This window comes from Rhincodon typus, chromosome 9 (assembly GCF_021869965.1).
Source record: "Rhincodon typus isolate 14 chromosome 9, sRhiTyp1.1, whole genome shotgun sequence".
Taxonomy (NCBI): domain Eukaryota; kingdom Metazoa; phylum Chordata; class Chondrichthyes; order Orectolobiformes; family Rhincodontidae; genus Rhincodon; species Rhincodon typus.
In genome coordinates this window covers 64478636-64503635 of record NC_063340.1, presented here as the reverse complement: position 1 = coordinate 64503635, position 25000 = coordinate 64478636, and the positions used below count along the sequence as shown (strand labels likewise).

The 25000-nt window shown below is 41.2% G+C and overlaps 1 long non-coding RNA gene across 1 annotated transcript; it reads right to left on the bottom strand.

Annotated features, from left to right (window-relative positions):
* Positions 1 to 9423: 9423 nt before the first annotated feature.
* Positions 9424 to 19701, bottom strand: LOC109936574. The gene is made up of 2 exons (XR_007262887.1): positions 18633 to 19701; positions 9424 to 10203 (listed from the first exon to the last, which is right to left on the bottom strand). It is a non-coding gene; the product is annotated as an uncharacterized LOC109936574 (long non-coding RNA).
* Positions 19702 to 25000: the final 5299 nt, after the last annotated feature.

The following is a 25000-nucleotide window of genomic DNA, read 5'->3' as shown; positions in this document are numbered from 1 at the left end:
GAGCAGTCTAATATCTAGGCATTAATATAACTATTAGCAATGCTTCAGTGAGTTTCAGGAGCCAATGAGTTTGAGCTCAGCAGTTGTTACATTCGTCTAAGAATGAGGTACAACTTCAAGAAGTTGTAATAATAAATTGCAGCTTTGATGCGATTACTGGATTCATGACACAAGCTAATAGGATTAAAAGTTTTTTCCCCACAAACCTGAATACGTGTTTTATCTCAGCATTAAGCAAACACTTTAACCATAACCCTAATCCTCTCAATCCTTTTATAAGCAGGAACAGTTTCTTATTATCTGCTCTGTCCAGACCCTTCATAATCCTGAAAACATCTACCAAATCTCCTCTTAGCCTTTCCCTCTCCAAGGAAAACAATAACAATGTCTCCACTCTATTCCCATAACTGAACTTTCTCATCCCTGGGTCCATTCTTATGAACCTCAACTGCATTCTCTCCAATGTATTCACATCCTCAGGTCTGTCTGCTCCTGCACACCCTTTGGAGTGATAGTCTTTATTCTAAAAATTTTTAATGATCCTGTCCAAACATGTTATTACACACCTCTGCACCAGGTGGAAATTGAACTCAGAGCCTTCTGGCCCAGAGGTAGGGACACTGCAGTTACTGCAAAAGAGCTACAAAATCCTAGAACTTGAGTTGCAGTGAAACTCAGTGAACCTGATGTGATTTGAATGCACAAACTTCTGACTTTCTACCATGGTACCACAAGCCCACATTATACACTCCCTCTATCTTCTTTGTACCAAACTGTATCACCTCACACTTCTCTGCACTGAACTTCATCTGCCAACTATATGCCCAACCCATCAACTTCTCAATGTCTTTTTGAAGTACTATACTGTACTCTTCACAGTTTATAATTCTCCCAAGTTTTATATCATCTGCAACTCTGTTTTTATTTGAGCTCAGCTTGGGGATGCTCATTCTTTTTATATATTTCTTAGTTGAGTTGACAAAGGCTGAAGGAATCTATTTTGTTTAAATTAGACTTTTATTTTCTCTTCGCCTGTTTTTGATCGTAAAAGGAAGTATATTTGCTTGGAAAATATTAGAGCTCTTTTAATGGAAAGAATTTTTCAAGTGAATGTTGCTTTTCTGGAGTCAATCTCCCAAATGAAATGTTCCACTTGAACAGCTTGAATATTTTGGCAAACCATATGCAAAAGATAGGACTTCTATTAAATTGTGAACATATTTTGCAGCACTGTTCATCTGCAGCCTACAGCAACAATTCAAAATGTTGATGGTTAAAAGAAATTCACAGTCATTGTTGGAAAGCATTTCCAGGCAACTTACAGAACATTTTGCAATGGTAAGATTATGTTGAATTCAAGGAAGGATTTGAAATGTTAAATATTTTAAATATTGGGATTTTGTGCATTAGTGTAATTTACAGACCAAAAGGTCATAAGAGAGAAAAATAGAGGAGAAAGGGAACTAATATATTTTGTGAAATACTGTGCTGTAAGAGCAGGTTAGAGGCTGCACATTCTGCTGTCAGTAACTTACCCTTAACACCTCAAACTCTTTCCACCATCTACAAGAAGCCATGCAGCAGCAACTTGTCAAACTTTCATCGACACCACCTTCCAGACCTATGACCCTTACTGTACAGAAGGACAACTGCTGCTCTTCTTGGGAACACTACCACATGCAAGTTCCCTCAGTCACACATCAATCTGATTTGGAACTACACTGAAGTTGCTTCATTGTTGTTCAGTCAAAACTGTGGAATTCCCTCCAAACAGTAATGCAGGAGTACCTCTTCCTGTCTCTCTCTCTCTCTCTTTCTCTCACGCACACACGCATATCAGCTTTTCAACAAGACAAGCTGATCTTGTTCTGTTCAAGGAAACTGTCTCTTGGCTGACAGATCCCTTTGTTGTTCTGTGCACAGCCTTCAGCCTCCCATCTGTCTCTACATTGCATGCAACACCTACTGTTCTTATGCAATTGATGCCCACCCTGCTGTGGTTACTGAGTTGTCCAGCTCTGCAGCCTCCTCTGTGGTCCAACTTACTTTAGGATATGGTCTGAAACCAAAAAGCTCATTTTAATAGCCAGAGAAATGACCTCAAATTCTGTACTATCAAAAAGTTTAGCATATACCCAGCAAGAGTGCAGCTCTGCATTGTTTTCATCAGGGTCCAGATTATAGCCAGGCAATAAAAAAGTTAATTTCAGCTGTACTGAGATCTGAATTCAGAATCACATTTTTGTTGAACTCTAACTTACGAGGTGGTTTCTTGCAGGTTGCTTTTTTGACCAAACTTCTGTCAGCAGTACTCAGTTTGTAGTATGACAGTTCAAATATCACAGTTCTGCCATAGTCCCCCAATGAAAACTGGAGAAACCTACCCACCACCAAACCCAGTTAACCAGAAGAGCCCCATGATAAACAGCTATAGCCATTCCTACTTTATCAACTTCTTCAACTCCTAAGAAAACCAGGCGTGTTCCTCATAAAGCAGAAATTACACTGGATTTGTTTGGCTGGGTGTCTGGTCAATTAGCAGCCATAATTGTGCAACCTTGCAAAGTTGCATTGGGAACTTTAGACCAAGCTTTGCAGAATTAATTCTGATGGCTCATTACTTTCTACCCAATAGGAAAATTGGAAATGTTGATGCATTTTGCACCTATTATTTTTTGATGCTATAAATGCACGTGTGCAAATTTTTTTTATTTTAATGATATGATTTTAACAAAATTATGGCCAGATATATAATCATTTCCTCATTCATTTGTGAATAGCTGGGAAAAGAATATGAATTGGTGTCTGTTCACATTAGTAATGTTTTAACATTGTTCTATTTTATCTGCCAATAAAGAACAACAAATCATTTTAGTAATTACCAAGGTTTACATTAGACTCCCAGGCCCAAATGCTTCTGAGAATCTTCCTCCATCCACCATAAAACATGACATGGTTCCAAAGCACTATCTTTCCAACATTTTGTACAAGAACAAGCGATATGTCAGGGAATTAATGTAATGCTAAAATATTTCTCGGATCTAGTATTCAGAAATCCTTTTAAGTTGCCAACTTGTGCACGGGAGGGTTAATTTTTAACTTTCAATAATCAGAACTTGCTTGGACATGTTTGGACATGGATGTGACACATCTCAAAGTCAGATGGGAGTTGAACTTAGATCTTATAGTCCAGAGATAGGGACACCACCAGGGCACCACAAAACCAGAATAAATTCCCACTTAATTCTTGGTTGAACACAATTTCACGGTACCTATGCATGACCCCATATAAAGAGTCCCTATGGTGTTCTTCACTGGGATCAGCTGAGAGACCTGAATTGACAATGTGTTTTGGCTTGACATGCACAAATTTGTGTACAAGAGAAGGCAGAACAAATTAGCACACTGTGTGAGAATATATATTATAAGACAATAATTCATGGTATTGTCTAATTATCAGTGACGTATCAGTGACCAGGTTAATCTGTACCTCCAAGAGATCTTTCTTGATTTGTGCTCCTAGGAAGTTAAGGTCATAAATATACATGGTGCCCAGTGCCTTAGAATGTCCGACTGTGCCTTCAATGGGTTTCAAGAAGTTGGAACTAGATTGAAAGAGATACTGAATAATTCAGGCAGTGATACAGGCCTGTCTGACACTTGATGGACAGGAAGTCCCAAGATCATTGCCATTAGTTTTATTATCTTTACGACTGATGCTCCCATGAACATTATATATGTTTTCTATCTGCCCTTTCACCAAAAGTAATGGAAGAAAATAAAACCCATTTGGTTCCATTTTTATTCTTTTCACAAAAGCCTGAGGCAGATTCTTTAATATGGAACAAAGGAACGGCAGAGAAAAAGACATTATTTTCCTCCCACTTTTCTGATGAAGGGTCTAGGCCCGAAACGTCAGCCTCTCTGCTCCTATGATGCTGCTTGGCCTGCTGTGTTCATCCAGCCCTGCACCTTGTTGTCTCGGATTCTCCAGCATCTGCAGTTCCTACTGTCTCTGATTATTTTTGCACACCTGTTTTGCAAAACTTATAAAGAAAAAACAATTTTTGGAAATGTAAAACCAATGCCATACTCTTGTGCAATGGTAGTGTTCAAATGACATCCACCCCCAAAGTGTGACATAACACATCTGGTCAGATTGTTTAAAAACATCTATAACCAATGCCAGAGATAACAAGGTGTACAGCTGGATGAACACAGCAAGCCAAGCAGCATCAGTGGAGCAGGAAAGCTAATGTTTCGGGTCTGGACCCTTCTTCAGATTTGCTGTGTTCATCCAGCTCTACACCTTGTTATCTCAGATTCTCCAGCATCGGCAGTTCCTACTATCTCTATAACCAATGCCATTTCTCTTTAAAAGATAGGATTGTTGGTGTGATAGAGGAAACTGCTAATGAAACGGTTATGAATTTTGAAGAGCTATACAATCATTACCAGAAGGAAAACTGCCTAATTTTGTTGTTGAAAAAAACAATAGGCATTTTCCACTGATTTATGCCCAGAGGGAAAAAATTTTTTATCTCTGTTACAAATATCATGACTAAAATAGGTCTCTCAGCTACTAAATATGGTAGCCTGAGTTGAGGCATTACCATAGTTAACACATAAGCAAAGATATAATGACCTGTCATGTAAAGTATTTTGAAAATAGTTTGCATCCCTCACATATGTGACTTTATCTCAGGACAATCTAAGCTATCATCAATTCATGGCTGGAAAAATCAAGTAGTTCTTCTTCCCTTTCTGCCCTCAGGTTTTTCACTTCGATGTAAATCAATACCAAATTCCAGACAGTCAAGAATTACTTGAATTCATACTGACCTAGTCACTCTCATAAAAACAACTGGGCTACAAGTGGTTGATCCACAAAAGGAGTAAAACAAGTCCAATATAAATAAATGATCTGAAAGCATTTGTGACGCAACACAACATGTGCCAACTTATGTAATGGAAAAATTAGTATATGCATTTACTAAGAAATAAAAAGAAAGATCTTGAACTCTTGTAATTTGAATCAAAAAGGGACCATTCCCATCACGGTCATCATTAGTAAAAGGAACTGGGCTGATCTAGTTTCTTCCTATTCAGGAGCACGCTGACCAATTGTACCACCCTAATTAAGACCAGCCTGCAACACAGGGGACCCTCTAAATAGGTTAATGTCACACTCTGCATTTACCCTGAAACCTCTGTGGGATTCAACAACAAAACAGGAAACAAGCTACATAACAAAAGACTGTTATCATCACTCATTATGACTTGACGTTATCATTATTCATTTTGACTTGATTTTGTAAGAAGGATATTTTTAAAATACATTATCATAAAACATTCCATAATGAGGTAGCATTTCCTGGGCAGGAGACATGAAAGTATCTGTGTACTTTTACACTTTAATTTCCTGAATTAGAAATGACAGTAGAAATTGTCTTTACAAGACTGTCACATGGACTAAATGAAAAATGACAAAAGAAAATGCATAATTATGCCATTCTACAGGCTTTTTTTCAGCTCAGATCTCCCTTTATAGATGCTTAATATAACACCATCTTTCTTGAACATGAGAATGGAAATGGGTGGCCATAAAATGGAACGAGATAATTAAGTGAGGCTAAAGTTGAGCACTGCTTATCTTGTCTTGAAATCAACACCACAACCAATAGGTTAACTCCTACACAACAGATTATGTTTTCAATTCATTATATTTAGAGTATCATGACGCCACGCAAAGTATGTAGAGTAACTGGAAAGTGTGAAATTTGGCCATTGTAAAAGACTTGAATAAATCAAGACAATTCAGGTTCTTCTGCAGTCTCTGGAGGCTTGTGGGATAGAAATCAAGGAACAGCTGATGTTGGGATTTCGGCCCTGTGTCCATTTTGCACACCTTTCTCTTCAACCAGGTAAATTCAACTTTCCTGCAGCAAGTACCGTGTCATGTATGAGCTGTGCGAAGGCACACGTCAAATAGATCATCTAGAGTTTGGCTAGAGAGAGTAAAAAAAACAGTAATGAAGAAAGGCAGATTATTAACTGGGTTGAATGGTAGCTTTGATAGGAAGTTGAGATCTGGGCTGAAGAAATGAAGGACCATCAATAAATGTAGCATTTTTGAAAGTAGAAAATGCACCTTCCAATACACTGAGAAATGCCAAATAGCATATTAACAGAGGAGGTGAAAGGAAGTGTGTCATTATTTTAGCAAATTCATCCGCAGAAAGATTGCTCTTCTTCATGCAGCTTATCACATCAACTGTATATATCAGGTTCACAGAATGTGACTTTTCTTTTACTGAGATCGAATATTGTTTCAGAGTACCTAAAGTTGTTTCAAGAGCTGCACGCATTTAAAAGTGAACTTGAGCCCATGTACCCATAAATGTACCTCATTCCCACAGTGAGGGTCTAATTTTCCCCAGACAATTTGATGAGCATTAGAGTGTTTTCTTAGACTTGCGATTCCTAAGACCTCATACATCTTATCTTGCTGGAAAAACATGCTGAACAGCAATTCACACCTCAAATATGGACATTATGCTCGGTTATCAAGATTCCTTTGTTAGGAGCAGTAGCCCAAATTCAATTTGAAAATAGTATCTTAACGATGAATCTTTTAAAAAATCTGTGGAAACAAAAATGTTGAGAAGACTACAATAATCTTTCTCCGGTATTTTAATGTCTCAAACTTATATTGCCATTAAGACCTGTTGTTGGAAGTCTGAGTGTTATCCTTAGCTTATACAGAGGAAATAATATTTAATGCATCATTTTTACATAGATAGGATGCACACATTTATATTTCCATCCAAAGTCATTTCCCTCCTCTTAACTAAGAATAGTAGACTTGTTGCTCCTGAATTGAGACAAATTAGCTCTCATAATAACTCTTCATTCCAAATCTTTTTAGGTCTGATTTCAGAACAGTTTAGTTCCAAATCAAAAGGAACAGGACACAGCAATGAAATATCCAGGAGCTTGGGCTAATTAAATGAATACATCAGTACGTAAGCCAGGACATTATTCCTTCATCATCAGTGGAAAGGTGTCAGCTGGAGTACTGTGTCCAATACTCAGCACCATATATTTGGAAGGATGTTGATGCCTTGGAGATGGTGTAAATGGGATATACTGGAATGGTACCATCAATTAATGACTTTGATGATAAGGAGACAGTAGAAAACCTGAGACTGTTACATCGGGGGGGATAAGGAGAGTGTTTGAAATGATAATGAGTTTTGATAGAATAGGGAGGAAAAGTTGTTTACACCTGATGCAGGAATAATAATCGGAAACATAGATTTATGCTGGCTGGTGAAAATAATAAGGAAACTTTTATGGATTGGATTGTTATAATCTAAAATGCATTGATTGAAAGGATGGTGGAAGAAAATCAATAAGAAGTTGAAAAATGAAATTAAAAACACATTGAAAATAAACATTTTATGGATTTGTGCAAATGGAGGGGAATAGAGCTAATCGGTTAGCTCTTCAAGGAGCTAGCAAGAACGTGTCAGTCTAAAAGGCCTCTTTGCAGTGTGGTTTGATGAAAATAGCAAACTGCTCCATTGATAAACTCAATGTTTAATTGCAAATTTACAATAATATGAAAATTTGTTTCTAGCTCAATGGCAATGTATTGCTGCAGCTTAATGGAGCATCTTTAAGAATCAAGAAAGCTGAAGGTGGTTCACCAGAGGTTTGAAGAAAGAGGGGAATAGAGTTTATACATGGACGGGTAGTGTAAAGCGTGTCTGAAGAGATTGCCTGTAAAGAATTTTAAAAGTAGAGGAAGGTAGAAAGATTTAGGAAGTAAATTCAAAAATGTGGGAATAGGTGGCCAAAGACACAGCTGAAGAAACATAAATGGATTAAAAATGTGAAGACTACCCAAGAAGCCGGATTCAGGTACAGAGAAAGTTTGCAGTGAAGTTAAGGCTGGAGAACATGATGGTGTTAGAATGACAGACAAGGTCAGGGAGACATTTAAAAACAGAACATCTATTATTTTTGAAATACTGATGGTAATGTGGAGGTCATAGACCTATAGGGCAAGATATAGGCCACAGGATTGTGAATGAATTGGAATTTACAGTCAATAAAGAATTGATGTCCAGCCTGGAAAATGTTGGAATAATCAATTCTGTGACAAAAAAGTCATGCCCGAGGGTTCAAGTGGTAGATGGGCTAAGGCAGGTTTAGTGGGTGGAGGTGACTAATATTACAGGGATGATAAGTAACTGATCTTTGTGATCAAAGGATAAGGCATCTGAAGACCAGCCCAGGTTTGAACAGGATGCTGAGACTGCAGTCAGACTAATTGAGCCTGAAATATTGGCTGGGGAGGGGATTGAGCAAAAGCAAAGATTGTGCTCCAAGCCAAAGGTGATGGCTTTAAACTTCCTAATATTTGGCTGGAGGAAGCAAAAAGGTCTCAGACTCTATGCTTGTGATATAGTCTGACAGCACAGAGGGAATGGAAGGTTCAAACAAGATAATGCATTCCAGCGACAATCAGAAAGTATGCAATTCTGACCTTGTACCATGGAGCAATGTGAGAGAACAAAGCAAAATTGTGGGTGGGATGTTGGGGAAGTGACAGATATGCTCTATCCGAATATGTTCAGAACCGTTCATTGCAATATTTTTTGTTGATGACGTTGCATTGTATATGTCAGTAACACAAACGTGTCGTGTATTTCTGCAGGAAATTATTATTTATCATGAAGTCGTGCAAATTAATTAGAACTGAATTTCTGTTTCAATACTGTTGTTTAGGAAAGTGATAGCTCTTTGAATAGTAAGTGAGAAAAGCCACATTCAGTTCAAATCCTATCATGCTTATTTATTTATCATCATTCACCTAATATTTGGCTTAGATCAAATCCAGGAGACAAAAAGATTGGATGATGTATCCAATAATATACTTCAACAATGACAATCAAGTTAAAAGATATACATTGGATTTGAAAAGTAAAATGGTTCCCTTTAAAGTAGGGAAAGTACCTCTGTTCAATCAACAGTTAAAAATGTTGTTTTACTTCTGAAAAAACAACATACCAAATCTAACCAAACCTAATGTTTGTAACACACTGAGGCTGAAAGTGACACTAATCAACAGGGGAAAAAATAACGTCACTTGGGAAATGGAACAAGACCTGCCCAATTTTCTACTTCTATCTTACTGTACACAATGAAATCCAATTCAAAAAGCTGCAGGAATCAGATACCAATCTTTTCTATCCAGAGGCTTCAATAATTAAACAGTAGTAGGTTCCCGAATATTGTTGTCTCGATCCTTTGATGGGAACACCCTAAACATTCTGCAAATCAAAGAAAAATGCTGACAACATATTGTGTGTTTTATATATATATATTATATATAGAAAATTACCAGAGGAAAGGTCACAATCAAGGTATGTCTTTTATTATGAAAATTCAATTAAAACAACTTTACTTCTAGTCTAACAAAATATCTGATTAGTTTTTTCCAATAGTGAATACACAGCTTTTGTGTCATACAAAAGTTGCTGTAATCGAGTAATTAGATTTCAACTCACAAATGAGTTTTCTTTTCATGTTACCTTCATTTAATCTAAATTCTGGCCCCAAATTTGCCCTCAGAACAATGGTGAGCCAAGAAGCTTTCACCGATACTTATGCTCAAACATAAATGCAACTTTAGGTGAGGGCGGGCATAGAATTCAAGACAAAAATCCAGCAGTTGCCATTCAGGTTACATCATTCCATCATTACTTTTACTAAAACAATATCTTACTGTCTGCCTAATCATTGAACAGCATGTACTATAGATGCAAACGCACCCCCTCCCCCACAGTTAAACCTTATCCATTTCAGTCCCTGTACCATGTCATTGTTTTTACTAATTCACAGGATTTGGTTTTCACTGGCAATGTCGGCATTTATTGTCCCAAATCTAATTGCTCTTGTAAAGGGGCACTGAGCTGCCTTCTTGCACCACTGCAATTTATGTGGTGAGGGTGCTCTCACAGTGCTATTAGGTGGGGTGTTTTAGGATACTGACTCAATGATGATGAAGATACAGTGATATACTTCCAAGTCAGGATGGTGTGTGACTTGGAGAGGAACATGGAGGTGATGGTGTTCCCATATTTCTTCTGCCCTCAATCTTCTAGATGGTAGAGATTGCAGGTTTGAGAGATGCTGTCGAAGAAATCACATGGAATGTATTAATTCTTTCTGGCACTGAAAATTAAATATTACAAATATTTCTTCAGGTCTTAATTGTGGATATTTTAAACCCATTTCATGTAAACTGCATTTTAAGTCCTTTTTTGTCTTTCTTTTCTCCCTCTCTTGATCCAATCAATTTTGTATTTGTTTATTTCTTTCTGTATCTGATCTGACGTTGAAATCAGCCATTCTAGTTGATACTTCCTTTTCAAATCTTCAGTATTACTTTCACAATTCTTAACCTGCTTGGTTCACACAGGTCCCAGGTGCCCTGCTTTCCTTGCTGTGATGTGACAAACTTGCACAGTCAACAACTTGTACCTACAATTTTAAAAAAGACTATAGCCCATTTTATCTTTGCAGAGATATACAGAGAAATGCAAATTCAAATTTTTTGAATACTGTGTGAATTGTGGTAGAGTTTTAGGTAAATTTGGCCTCCTTACAATGTTTATCCACTTTCAGCATCCTACTTTGTCTTTTTTTACTCTGTTGTATATCAAAAAGAATCCTACCACCCCTATACTTAATCACCTGTAGTCTCCAATCTCTTGTCTTTTATGCCAAGACTTGTTATGACCTTCTATTGTACGGTGTTACCTCTCTCGTTTCTACTACGCTATCATTGCAACAATAAAAAAAATTATTGTTATGTTGATGTCTCCAGCTTATTATTATCAGGTCTTTGCAACTGAGCAATCTCCTTTGCTCTCACAGTCATCCCTTTTTCGGATAATCTAAATCATTCATAACAATTTACCATAACCTATTTCATCAACTAGTCTTTTAAAAAACAAACTATTTGAATTATGAATAGCTTGTTTTCCATTCAGTTACTGTCATGTTTAGAAAAGAAAACACAATCAGGCTATTAATTATGTCACTAATAATGATTAGAGTCTAAATGAAACGAAATTTTTCCAACTGAATTCTTAACCTTTTGCTTCACTTATTGGTAAAAAAATCTAACACAGAAACTATAATCACATGAAAAGGGAATGATGAGTGTTCCTATTATTGATTGATTGATTAGATTTTGAAAAGTGTGAGTGAAAATTTGTTACCATTCCCACAGTGCAGGTAAAGGCCACGCTGTAAGCATTCCAGCATTTCATGCGTTATCTTTTTAGTTTAAAATATGTACCTTCTTGATTCCTCGGAGGTATTTTTTCACTTGGTGACTTGGTGACCTAAAAGATTGCCATTGAGTAATTTCATTACTTGGACATTCCAGTCAAACATGAGCCTGTTGTCACCTCAGGTCCATCAAAGAGAATTTTCCAGAAGGAAACGGGAACCATGGCTGAAGTATCCATCTCTTTTCTCTCAAATGTTAACCAATCTGCTGTGCATTTCCTGCTTTCTCCAGATTTGTTTCAGATGTCAGATATTTTTGTGTTTTTTTTATCTGAACAATTACATTTCTCACTTGCCCCAGCATATTTCATGCGTCACAACTTGGTCATCACGCTGTTTGATAGAACAGGTAATGAAACTTTTCCTTTCAGAAGAGTTTAAGCAGACCTGACCAAAGAGGTATACAGAACACAAGGGGCTCACAGCTGCCAATTCTCCCATTGTCATATAATTTGTCCCACGTTCATGGGTTCAAAGCACCAACAAAATTGAATTTCCAGCTGGCTTATAATAATAAAAACAGAAGCCCAATATAGTATACTCCCAGATCGCTTCCTTTTCTTGCCCCTCTCCAAACAGGGAATGTCCTGGGAATACAACTGTTACTCTTGGCAATGACAAATACTTGCATCACATTTTAGGCAACTTCAAACTGAGCAAGGCAGCATAGTGTATTGCACAAGATAAAATTTAATGCAAGCTAATTTTATGGAAATTAATTTTGCTTTTGCGTTTTCTTAATCCGTGTAAATATATATGAAAATGCCAGATTAAAGAGGTAGTAGGAACTGCAGATGCTGGAGAATCCGAGACAACAAGGTGCAGGGCTGGATGAACACAGCAGGCCAAGCAGCATCATAGGAGCAGAGAGGCTGACGTTTCGGGCCTAGACCCTTCATAAAGAGGAAGGATTGCTCTGAGCATGTTATAACTATATTACAAATGTGTTTAGACAGATTTCCTCCCTTCAGTACTATTATTACCATTTCAACTGCGAAATCCCATTCTGAGATCTCAGCAGCAGTGCTGGGATCAAATAACTCCCATGTTATTTGGTCTGATCTAGCATGGGCCAATTCAGTCACCTGGATCACTTCCTGTGAAATGTCTTCCTATCGGTATTTCCAGCAACACTGCAAATGTGCACAAACCTGAGCTTACCAGTTTATGAGAAAAACCATTAGAAGTAATCAATGGCTACACAGGTGTCACGGAAAACTCCACCATACAAAACGTAACCACAATTCTGATGCCTATAACCTGCTCCTCACTTGTTCAGTCTCTAACTCGATCTTGGTCTGCAAAACCCTCTGTGATCACATCCTTTCCCCACTCTGTGACTGTGTGTCTCTACGTGCTGACTGCTCTTCAAACCCTGACCTCCTTTATATCCCTTCGAATTAGTACTTCACTAAAATACCATGATGTCACTCTCCTACATGATCTCCATAAACTAGTTACTTCTTTCTGCTTTTCGAAGTGTCTGGCGAAGATTTACCTCTTCAACTTTGGCTTTGGTCTCTTCCCCTAATTCTTCCCTAACCTTTGTTCGGTGCCTTTTCTCATGTAAGATGTTCTGGGTCATTTAATTAAGTGAATGGTCTGAAAGCACATCAAGTTGCAAGTTAATTCATCAACATAACAAACTACAAGCAATTATTTTAAATGAGTGAAGAAAACCATTTCATATGAGTGTTGAAATGTGTAATTGCTGCTGAACATCACAACCTCACTATTTGATTCGAGAGAAAAGTTGGTTGGGCAGAATCTAACAGCATCAACCGCATCTTAATGCTGGAAAGCAGTCATTGTAGTTGAGTAACACAATAATAGTTCTGAAGAAAACTCATATCGGACTTGAAACATTAACTCTGTTTCACTCTTGACAGATGCTACTAGTCATGCTGTGTTTCCACAGCACTTTCTGTTTGTATTTCAGATGTCCAACATTCACAGGATTTTACAGAATGTTAAATATAATGATATCTACATTTACGCTTTAGCTTTCATTTGAAATGTTTGTTTCTCATTTTTTTCTATATAAACAAGTTTAAAAATACTAAACATAAGAAATATTGTTGAGGCTATTAACCTCAGTGTCATTCTGCTGTGGAACCAGCACATCGAGACGTGGTAGCAGTGTGCTGATCACTTCTGTGAAATATCTACCCGTTTGTTACAGGTCCATATTTCAAAATAACAGCTTAGTGATGTCATCATGGGATTCTAGCACCTACTGAACATAAGAAAACAAGGGAGTGCTTTTGTGCAGATCACTTGTTATCCGCTTCACAAATAAATAGCTACCACTGCAGCCATTCATTTTTGCCTACCCTCGTTCTCTCACACCCACCTGCAGATCATTGCCTATCACTCAAGCATAACATCTGCATGGGAAATTTGAATAGTTAAGAGTAAATTTACGAGGCCTAACATGGAATTTTGCTTGAAGGCCAGCTCGAGCCGTACCACAATCGCGAGATCCTTGTGTCACTCGCTTGTTCTGAACACAGTTCCCAACTGAGATTTCAGGTCCAGTGCATTTACGCTGTCAATTCATCAAATGACACGACACAACGTGTAACTTCAACACGTTCCTTATGAAGCCCATGTAACCTCTCCGTATTAATGCGACATGGACAGGTGTTGTCTCGTACGTATGGCTTTCAACTTTTAAAATGAGGAAATGCCCCAAATATTTGTAGAAATCCTTGAAACAGGGGAAGTGGCTACGCAACTCAAGTCTGACACCGGTCCACGATTCACGCCCTCTGGAGTCGCTATGAGAGACCACTCCGCTGTATCGGAGAAGTTTGGATATACAGCAAAAACAGCCTGGGCAGGGTTACCAACATCCCAGAAAATCATTTCCTTTTCAAAATAACTTCAATATGTTTTTAATTTAACCTCCAGAATACAGCTTTAGCAAGGGGGATATTAATCCGAAACTTTGGTCAGTTTGAGCACAACGATATATTCTTAAGCAGAAAATGGGTATTTTTATACGTAAATATACAGATATCTATTTAGATTGTGCAACCTTTGTTATGTAAATATATGTACAAGAATGACGAGATATAAATATCTCCAGGCTATCTTTCCTACCCGATGTTGTTTGTTTTCATTTCAGCTTTCCAAAATAGAAGAGTTTAATTTCTGAACGCACGTTTAAGTGACAGATACAGGCATTTTATTGTGTGTGATTTAGTTGGACCTGCGGCTTTTCGGGAGCTGTGTGTGACTGCGTCTTCTACACAGATTTGCCAAACTGTGAATAGTTGCTGGAAATCCCAATCACGAGCAAACATGTTTCAATGTTTAAAAACATAGCGTTATTTGAACAAGGATATTGAAAAAGATTGATCAGGCTCATAGGAAAAGCGAGCTTCAAGCTGGAACTAAATGAGTCGGGAGTGCAACTTGACGGTGGATCTCACTCCAGAGATTACTAGACACTGAACTGTCCCTGTCTTCATGCATAAATTACCAATTGTAAACTTGCTAATATTTGCATGCACCTTCTCTGCAGCCGTAACATTGTACTCATCGTTCTGTTTTATAAACCTTATAAAATTTTGTATGCTTTGATCTGCCTGCACTGCACGCAAAACGAAACTTTTCACTGTACCCAAGTACATGTGACGATAATAATTCAATCTTCTTTTAAAAATTGACAAACATACACGTGCATATAAGGTGGCAGATTAGGTATGTGGTAAATAATAAAACTGCTCAGTAAAGTGTACGTGCTCCAACTTGGCACCTTTACATGGGACAGGCAAAACAAACACCATTCCAGTCACCCCACAGTCCACTGAACCCCACCGGGTCAGTGGGAATTGGGGGTGGGGACGTCAGAACGGACCTGTACTGTCTTTTCTACTTTTAAGAATGGGAACATAATGAAGCTGGACTTTAAACCCATTTTTGGCTGTTGTCAAATGTGCAGGAGTCAGCAAAGGGCGTTCTGTAGAAAGTGTTACAAAGGAAACAACCTGCAGATTGCTTATATTCATTACTCAAAGCGATTTTTAAAATCAGCTGCTTTTAATTCATGGTCAGAAAGCGCCCCAAAAGCGTTCTTGCTGCTAGTTAACTTTGTTCTGGATTCCTACATATAAAAAAGCAGGGGGTGGTATTTCTGTAGTTCTTTTGAAGAGAAAGTAAACACAAATTGGGTTTAAATCTCCCAAGGGGAGTCTTCGTATTGAACGCCGGCATTGTGGCCCGTTGCCTCTGAGACACATTAGCCAGTCTTCGTTATCAATTAGAGAGACTGAATGAGTCGGATATAGGTTTGAGGGGCACCCTGTACAAGCGCTGATTCAGGGAGCGAACCCACGCCGTGGTTATCACTCTTTGTCACACTCGGAACCATCGGAGCTAAGCGGCCCCAACACATTCACTTACAATCGTCCTATCACTCATGTCGGCGTTATAACGTGTTGTAACTTGCACTGAACAAGTCGTCTTTAAAGGTAACTGCGGAGTTTGGTCTTCTTGGCATAAAACAGAACAAAACATTAACCACCTGCTGTCCAAGCCACTGAAAGCATTAGCCGTTATCGAATAGAAAAGGATAGCAAACTAAAAAGTCACAATCCCTCCTCAGTGTGAGAAAGTTTCGTTTTCTCTCTCTCTCTGTGAACACCAAAACTAGTCCTGACCAGTAAAAAAAATCCGCCACAACGACTCGAAATCAGTTTTATTGAAACGTTTACAAATAATGTTGGAAGCGGGACTGTCCAGTCTCTGAGAACATACGAATTTCGTCAGGAATGCGCTGAGGACACAAGTCAGTCTTTACAGCCTTTCAATTCATAACGCAAAATCTAACAGCAACTGTCAAATAAGTAAAGGCCTATTGGCTAAACAAAAGTTGCCTTGTACATATAGTATAACTCAGTAAACATCAACAGCACACCAGCGTTATCAGAAATACGTTGACATATTGTGCTCCTCCTGGTTTATATCTATTTGGAATAGATTGGCACGACTCAAACTCCGGTAACACAGCTCCCCAATATGAGTCTTCCCAACCCAGATTACTGATGGCGAAGCTCCTTCAAATGCATAAGATTGTCAGGTAACCTCTCATTTTGATTGTTCCAATTTCTGTTTTAAATTGTATCTTCAAACCGTTGTGATATGCTTACTAAATGGGGTATAGTCAACAACATTATAAGACGAGGATCATTCGATATAGGAGCAGAATTAGGCCATTCTGCCCATCGAGTCTGGTCCGCCATTCGATCACGGCAGGTATGTTTCTGGTTCCCATTCTTCCTTCAGTAATCCTTGATCCCCTTACTATCTATCGCTGTCTTAAATACACTCAATGACTCAGCCTCCACAACCTTCGGTGACAATGAGTTCCACAGATTCACCACCCTCTAGCTGAAGAAATTCCTCCTCATCTCAGTTCTAAAAGGTTTTCTCTTTAGGCCTATCCCCTGAGGTTGTGCCCTGGGGTTCTAGTCTCTTCTACTCCTGAAAATATCTTCTCCCCGTCCATTCTATCCAGGCCTCTCAATATTCTGTAAGTTTCAATAAGCATCCCCCCAAGTCCCCACCCACCCCACCCCCATCCTTATAAACTCCATGAAGTAAAGACCCAGAATCATCAACTGCTCCTCATATGACAAGCCCTTCATCCCCAGGATGATTCTTGTAAATCTCTTCTGGAGCCCCTCAACCACCAGCACATCCTTCCCTAGGTATGGGGAGTAAAACTGCTCACAATATTCCAAACGCAGTCTGACCAGAGCCTTGTACAGCTTCAGTAGTACATCTCTACTCTTGTATTCTAGCCCTCTTGAATGCTAACATTGCATTTGCCTCCCCAACTACCAACTGGGCTTGCATGGTCTGGGTTAAGGCCAATCTTAAAACAAAACAGCCATCCCAAACAGAGAATCTCATTCCCGATTCCACCCTCACGACGAAGTAGTAATTCTAGAGAGGCAAACTCCTTAATTAAGAGTACCATATCCGACGTTCTGCTTACGTCTAACTTCAATTGACATTTAACCTGTTTCTGATTCTAACCCAGTCTCAGGACAGACCCTGCTTTTCACCCAAACCCTGATGGTAAAGTTGCTGTTGAAATCGCTCAAGTATTAACAGTGGTTTGCCGCACCTTGACAATGTGAGTCCTTTCTAGCTCAGGGACGCCATTTCGCTCAGCAAAACTACCCAGAGCCACCAACTCCAACAAATTGTCCCAATGTCATTCCTTAGGCGCAACCAGCAGCTCTCTCCAAATGCCCAGGACACGAGTGAGGGTTGGGAGGAGGGGGTGTTGGATGCATCCTAAACACCCTTTGTTTTGGATGTCTGTGTTTTTGCTTTTATCCAATGTTGAACCTTCAGTGGATGTGGGCTGTACAGAGGCTTGTCTGATGCTTCTGTCGTTCAGGGCCCGTTGTCACACACAATCCCAGCTGACCTCTAGCCATTTGGAGATGAATGCAATAGCCATTTGCAGGCTGACTAGTTTCTGAAGGTATTATTCTCCTTGCAAATAACAACACACCGTTGTATCATACAAGTCCTGCTGTACAATTCCGTGTTCTGTCGAAATGCAAAGGCTCTCTCGAAAGAGAGGGAGGGGAAATGTCGGTTTTTTAGTGCAGCCGCAAATGTACCATAGCAGTCGGGAGCAAAAGCTTTATAACCTCAATAAAATTGCTGTTTGGTACGAGTTATCCATCGGGGAGATGACACGCCCGACCACAGAGTTGCCATCTCTAGTTTGTCGGCCAGGCCTCGCCTGCCTGTTGCTGATACACTGAGCAGCAGTGGCAATGTAAACAGGTGAAGGAGAACATTGATCGATCAATAGGTCACTATTTAAACAGCGCCGGCCCACCCGCTCGGTTTGAGCTGAGGTTTGAGCCAACTTTTCCCTTCTGGGTTTTGCCTTTGGGGAAGGCTTTGAGGGACGTATTGCCAACATTGCTGGCCCTCAGAGCCAGGTCTGTCTATAGGCAGGTAGCAGCTGATGGCCTCCGAGAGACAGGCAGCTGTCAACAACTTCAGAACGCAGCCCAAGCGCCCCAATCAAAAACAATCACAAGGCGAACGGTTTATTATTGATTATTTAGTCTATTCCCGTCTCCTGTCAGCGTACGTCTGTATGTCGGAGGTGTGGAGTCCAGTCCCTCAAGAACTTTTTAATGATATGAACAAAATCAGCCCGCACCTTATCAGAAATAAATTATTGCTAACTTCATCAGAACAAATGCAATCTCATTTCTTACCTTTTCTTCTCCTTCTCTGCTGTCATGGTTTGGACGATTAAGTTCACAGAAGCAAAACAAAAACAGACCGAGAAGCGCAGTTGACAACCGGAGCTCAACTTTACAATGTAATATGGATGGAAAGAATCATAATTTGATTTTTTCTTTTCTTCCTGATTTGTTTTCACTTTCTCTGCCTTACTCACGAAGTTGTTTTTTTCTTCTTTCTCCTTGCTTTATCAGTCTCTCTCTCTCTCTTTTCTCTTCATGTGGGTTTCTTTTTTAAATGCCTAGTTGGATCAAACAGTTGAGATCATGAAGCAACCCGGAAACGAGAGGCGACCGTACAGTCTCAGAACACTGCTGAGGATTGTACAGCCACTTCGAGGCAAAGACCAATTATAAAGAGGACAGGCAGGAGAAAAAGTTTCGCTCTTAGTCTCTCGCACTGGGGCGGGAGGTTCAAGCTTCGGCTGAAGGCGGGGTTTCTCTCTCTCTCTCTCTCTTGTCCTTCTTGGGCCAGATGACAGGTCGTAAATGGATTTTCGACATGCGATAGGTTGCGGCCGGACCCCGCCCCGCCCATCGAACTGGGTCATTTGGGGCTTTTTTTCTCTCTCTGCCGGCACAATTGGGAGCGGACAGGGCAGGAGCACCAATCCTAGTTACATCATTTTTTTTTCACAAGTTCTTATCTGTTAAAGATTTCTTTGCGAAGAAATACTAGTGACGAAATTGTCTGGCTTCACGTAAACTAGATAAGGGAATTAAAAAAATTCCCAAACAACATGGTCTTCGCATGGATTCCAGTTGCTTCTTCAACTCATGAGGATCTCACTCAATTTGATAACGTTTTTAAAACACACTAGTAAAAGAGAACTCCCTAGACATTTCCCATCGGTGCTACTTAAAAATGTCACCAGAGCAGAATAAGCATTTAAATACTATATAATTGAAGATTGGTTACAGCACAGTGGGGAGCCATTCGGCCCGTGGATTCCGTGCTAGCCCTCTGTCAAACCTACTCCACCAGCCCCACTTTCCCACTGCCCCTGCATTGCTTCCTTCTCCTCAGCTGCTTATCTAATTCCCCAACGAAATCTGTCCCCACCACATTTCCCGACGTGCATTCCAGATCCTCACCGATTGGCGAATTAAAAATTATTGCCCTCACGTCACGTTGGACCTTATTGTCATTTGTGTTAAATCAGTGTCCTCTGATTTTTGATCCTTCCTGGCCACTAATTTGGATTCACTTATGATTTTCAGCATTTCTATCAAATCTGCTCTCAATCTTTTGTCCAAGGAGATCAACCCAACTTCTCCAAACACAAAGCTGAAAGACGTTATTCCCAGCACCATTAATGTGAAAGCGGTGGCGTTGGAATTGATAAACATGTCTGGTAGTCTTCAAACTAAACATGTTAAAGGAAATAGGCTGGGCCTGTGGAACTTGACAATTTACAATTCATCTTCATACTTCGGTTTTCATTTCAGCAAAATTCAACCTGGTTTATTCTACTGCACTGAATATTTCCTACACCAGAGAGAGGCTTATCAAATATTTGAAACAAAAACAGAAGTTGCTGGAAAAGCTCAGCAGATCTCGCAGCATCTGCGCAGAGAAAATCAGGGTTAACGTTTCGGGTCCGATGACGCTTGCTCAGAATCGGACCCGAAACATTAACGCTGATTTTCTCTGCACAGGTGCTGCCGGACCAGCTGAGCTTTTCCAGCAACTTCTGTTCTTGTTTCTGATTTACAGCATCTGCACTTCTTTCGGTTTTTATTTCCCAAAACTTTGCTCTGAGATACGTTTGAAATATTTTGAGAAAGTATTCTGCGTTGGAATTGTTTTCCACTCAGGTTCAAAGCACTTGCAGTCCGAGACCTATTTACAAAGGTCCACTCTCGCTTGGCATTTTTTTGTGAGCAAAGACTGCATTCGTTGGATACAAGTTCGCTGGTGGCGTCAGTCTCATCTGTGATCAGCAGATTCTCCCACACAGATGCAAATAAATGTGTAGTCACTGTTGGGGACAATTGGATCTATTCTTTATCTCTTTCCTGCTAATCCTACACTAGTTCCAAAGGTGTCTGTAGCATTCCTGATGAAGCAAATCTAGGCATCACAATCTATGGCCCACTCCACCCACTAGCAATAATCAGTGTGATAAATAGATTGTGACTTCCCCATGCAGTACTTGAAATGGTTGTATGTAGGCCCTTCTGTTCCTGCTACAGTGGATAGCTTTCTGTACAACATAATTTTATGCCAGCAATTGTTGTCCATCCAGGCAACGTGACCAATGCAAAGTTGGTTTTGCAGAAGGATAGCCTCAATTCTGGTGATGCTGGCTGTCTCGAGGATTTCAATGTTTCTGATGCAGTCCTGCTAAGGAATCTGAGGATATCATGAAGGCAACACTGGTGGGAGTGCTCTGGAAGATGTACATGTTGGCTGTATAGGACACTTGACCAAGTGCCTTACGGAGGAAGTGAGGACTGCGGATTGGTACATTTTCAGTTCGGTCTGTTCTCTAAGGTTGTGGGTGCTCCACAGACAGCTACTAAATTGCATCAGAACAAAGGGCATTAAGTATAACAGTTAAAGATGTACTGAGTCTCCCTGAAAGGGTATATATATTTGAATGAGGATCTGTATTGTAACTGTTGAATGATCTGATGTAATATTGAAGTTCCGGGAAAAATGTTCTAGTAAACAGTTAAGAGCCGGGAAATCCCTTCATATATCATGGGAATTTTAATAATATAAATCTTGATTTAACATCTACTAATAGCTTCTAGGACAAAGTTATGGCTGCAGTTATACTGCTATTTTTGGATGAGCGACTGAGAATTATTTTCCAAGTTGCAATAAGTTGAAGATTTAGTTCAATTATAGGATTCCACAATATGTATAGTGGAAAGAAAACTAGTGCCGGGAATTAAAGGATTCCCAGGAAATGTTTCATAGAGTTTAGGTGGAGAGAAGAACATTAAAGGAATTAACTGTACCACGATGAAGTTAGGCCTTTAAAAGCATTGATTGCAAGGTTACAATTGCTTCCTGCATGTTGAGCAAAAGTTTATTTCTTCATTTAAATGCATGTATTTGTGAATAACATCCAGACATTCATGGCCTAAATACATTCAGGGATTGGGAAACATTTGTATTCCTTGGATCATCAGATCTCACTGTAGCATGTGTCTCAGTGTAACAAGCTGAAGCAAGCCAAGGACCCAATCATTTCTCAGACGCAGAGACCAGAGTTTAGTGCTGAAAACAAGTCAGGTTTATTCACTTAGATAACAAGGTATAGAGCTGGATGAACACAGCAGGCCAAGCAGCATCAGCGGAGCAGGAAAGCTGACATTTCGGGTTGAGACCCTTCTTCAGAAATGGGGGAGGGGAAGGGGATTCTGAAATAAATAGGGAGAGAGGGGGAGGCGGATGGAAGATGGATAAAGGAGAAGATAGGTGGAGAGGAGACAGACAGGTCAAAGAGGCGGGGATGGAGCCAGTAAAGGTGAATGTAAGTGGGGAGTTAGGGAGGGGATAGGTCAGTCCAGGGAGGACGGACAGGTCAAGGAGGCGGGTGAGATTAGTGGGTAGGAGATGGGGGTGGGGCTTGAGGTGGGAGGAGGGGGTAGGTGGGAGGAAGGACAGGTTAGGGAGGCGGGGACGAGCTGGGCTGGTTTTGGGATGCAGTAGGGCGAGGGGAGATTTTGAAGCTTGTGAAGTCCACATTGATACCCTTGGGCTGCAGGGTTCCCAAGCGAAATATGAGTTGCTGTTCCTGCAGCTTTCAGGTGGCGTCATTGTGGCACTGCAGGAGGCCCAGGATGGACATGCCATCCAAGGAGTGGGAGGGGGAGTTGAAATGGTTTGCCACTGGGAGGTGCAGTTGTTTAGTGCGAACCGAGCATAGGTGTTCCGCAAAGCGGTCCCCAAGCCTCCACTTGGTTTCCCCAATGTAGAGGAGGCCACAACGGGAACAGCAGATGCAGTATACCACATTAGCAGATGTGCAGGTGAACATTTGTTTGATGTGGAAAGTCTTCTTGGGGCCTGGGTTGGGGGTGAGGGGAGAGGTGTAGGGGCAGGTGTAGCACTTCCTGCAGTTGCAGGGAAAAGTGCCGGGTGTGGTGGGCCTGAAGCGGAGTGTGGAGCGAACAAGGGAGTCACGGAGAGAGTGGTCCCTCCGGAAAGCAGATAAGGGTGGGGAGGGAAAAATGTCTTTGGTGGTGGGGTCAGATTGCAGATGGCGGAAGTGTCGGAGGGTGATGCGTTGGATTCGGATGTTGGTGGGCTGGTACATGAGGATGAGGGGGATTCTGTTTTGGTTGTTATTGTGGGTGGGGGGTGTGAGGGATGAGTTGCGGGAAATGCGAGAGACACAGTTGAGGGCATTTTCGACCACTGTGGAGGGGAAGTTGCGGTCCTTGAAAAACGAGGACATCTGGGATGTCCGGGAGTAGAATGCCTCATTTCGGGAGCAGCTGCAGCGGAGGCGAAGGAATTGGGAATGGGGATGGCCTTTTTGCAGGAACATGGGTAAGAGGAGGTGCATTCCAGGTAGCTGTGGGAGTCGGTAGGCTTGAAATGGATATCGGTTTCCAGGTGGATGCCAGAGATGGAGACAGAGAGGTCCAGGAAGGAGAGAGAGGTATCAGAGATGGTCCAGGTGAACTTAAGATTGGGGTGGAAGGCGTTAGTGAAGTGCATGAACTGTTCGAGCTCCTCGTGGGAGCACGAGGCGGTGCCAATACAGTCATCAATGTAACGGAGGAAGAGGTGGGGGATAGGGCCAGTGTAGCTACGAAAGAGGGATTGTTCCACGTAACCTACAAAGAGGCAGGCATAGCTTGGGCCCATGCGGGTACCCATGGCCACCCCTTTTGTGTGTAGGAATTGGGAGGAATTGAAGGAGAAGTTGTTAAGGGTGAGGACGAGTTCAACTAAGCGGATGAGGGTGTCAGTGGAGGGGGACTGGTCGGGCCCAAGCTATCCCAAACTCATCCCTACCCACAATAACAACCAAAACAGAATCCCCTTCATCCTCACGTACCACCCCACCAACCTCCGAATCCAACGCGCCATCCTCCGACACTTCCGCCATCTGCAATCTGACCCCACCACCAAAGACATTTTTCCCTCCCCACCCTTATCTGCTTTCCGGAGGGACCACTCTCTCTGTGACTCCCTTGTTCGCTCCACACTCCGCTCTAGCCCCACCGCACCCGGCACTTTTCCCTTCAACCGCAGGAAGTGCTACACCTGCCCCTACACCTCCCCCCTCACCACCAACCCAGACCCCAAGAAGACTTTCCACATCAAACAGATGTTCACCTGCACATCTGCTAATGTGGTATACTGCATCCGCTGTTCCCATTGTGGCCTCCTCTACATTGGGGAAACCAAGTGGAGGCTTGGGGACCGCTTTGCAGAACACCTACGCTCAGTTCGCACTAAACAACTGCACCTCCCAGTGGCAAACCATTTCAACTCCCCCTCCCACTCCTTGGACGACATGTCCATCCTGGGCCTCCTGCAGGGCCACAATGACGCCACCCGAAAGCTGCAGGAACAGCATCTCATATTTCGCTTGGGAACCCTGCAGCCCAAGGGTATCGATGTGGACTTCACAGCTTCAAAATCTCCCCTCCCCCTACTGCATCCCAAAACCAGCCCAGCTCGTCCCCACCTCCCTAACCATTCCTCCCACCTCAAGCTCCACCCCCATCTCCTACCAACTAACCTCAATTCCGCCTCCTTGACCTGTCCGTCCTCCCTGGACTGACCTATTCCCTTCCTAACTCCCCACCTACATTCACCCTTACTGGCTCCAGCCCTGCCTCTTTGACCCAGCAGGTAACCACACACCACAATGGAAAGTCTAGTGTTGTGGTCTCCTATGGCAGTCCTGTGAGAAGAGGATACTTTTCCTCTGCACTACCCATCCACCTGGATCCCCGGTCCCTGCCAAGAGTGGGGAACCAATTTCCCCTCATCTGCCATGGGGTAAATGTCATGAACTATGCAGGACAGCTCTGGAGAGCCAATGCTTATTTGAGTGCACATGCAATAACCATTTAAAAGTGGCACTGGCACCAGGGATCTCAAGATACTCCAGCTGTGGTGAGTACTTCCAACTATAGTGAGTGAAAAAAATGGACTAACATTGGACAAGACAGGCAGAACAGAAGTATGGTGAGTAGTTTTCTAGGCAAGTTTAGATAATGTGAGAAAATTTGCTTAGCCTCATGAATAGAAACCCTCCATAAAACTAAACGAAAATGATACGATCAAAATAATAAGATTCAGCCCATGGTCACAAATTAGGATGGTATGTGCCTAGAGGGGATCTTCCAAGTGGTGGTGCTCT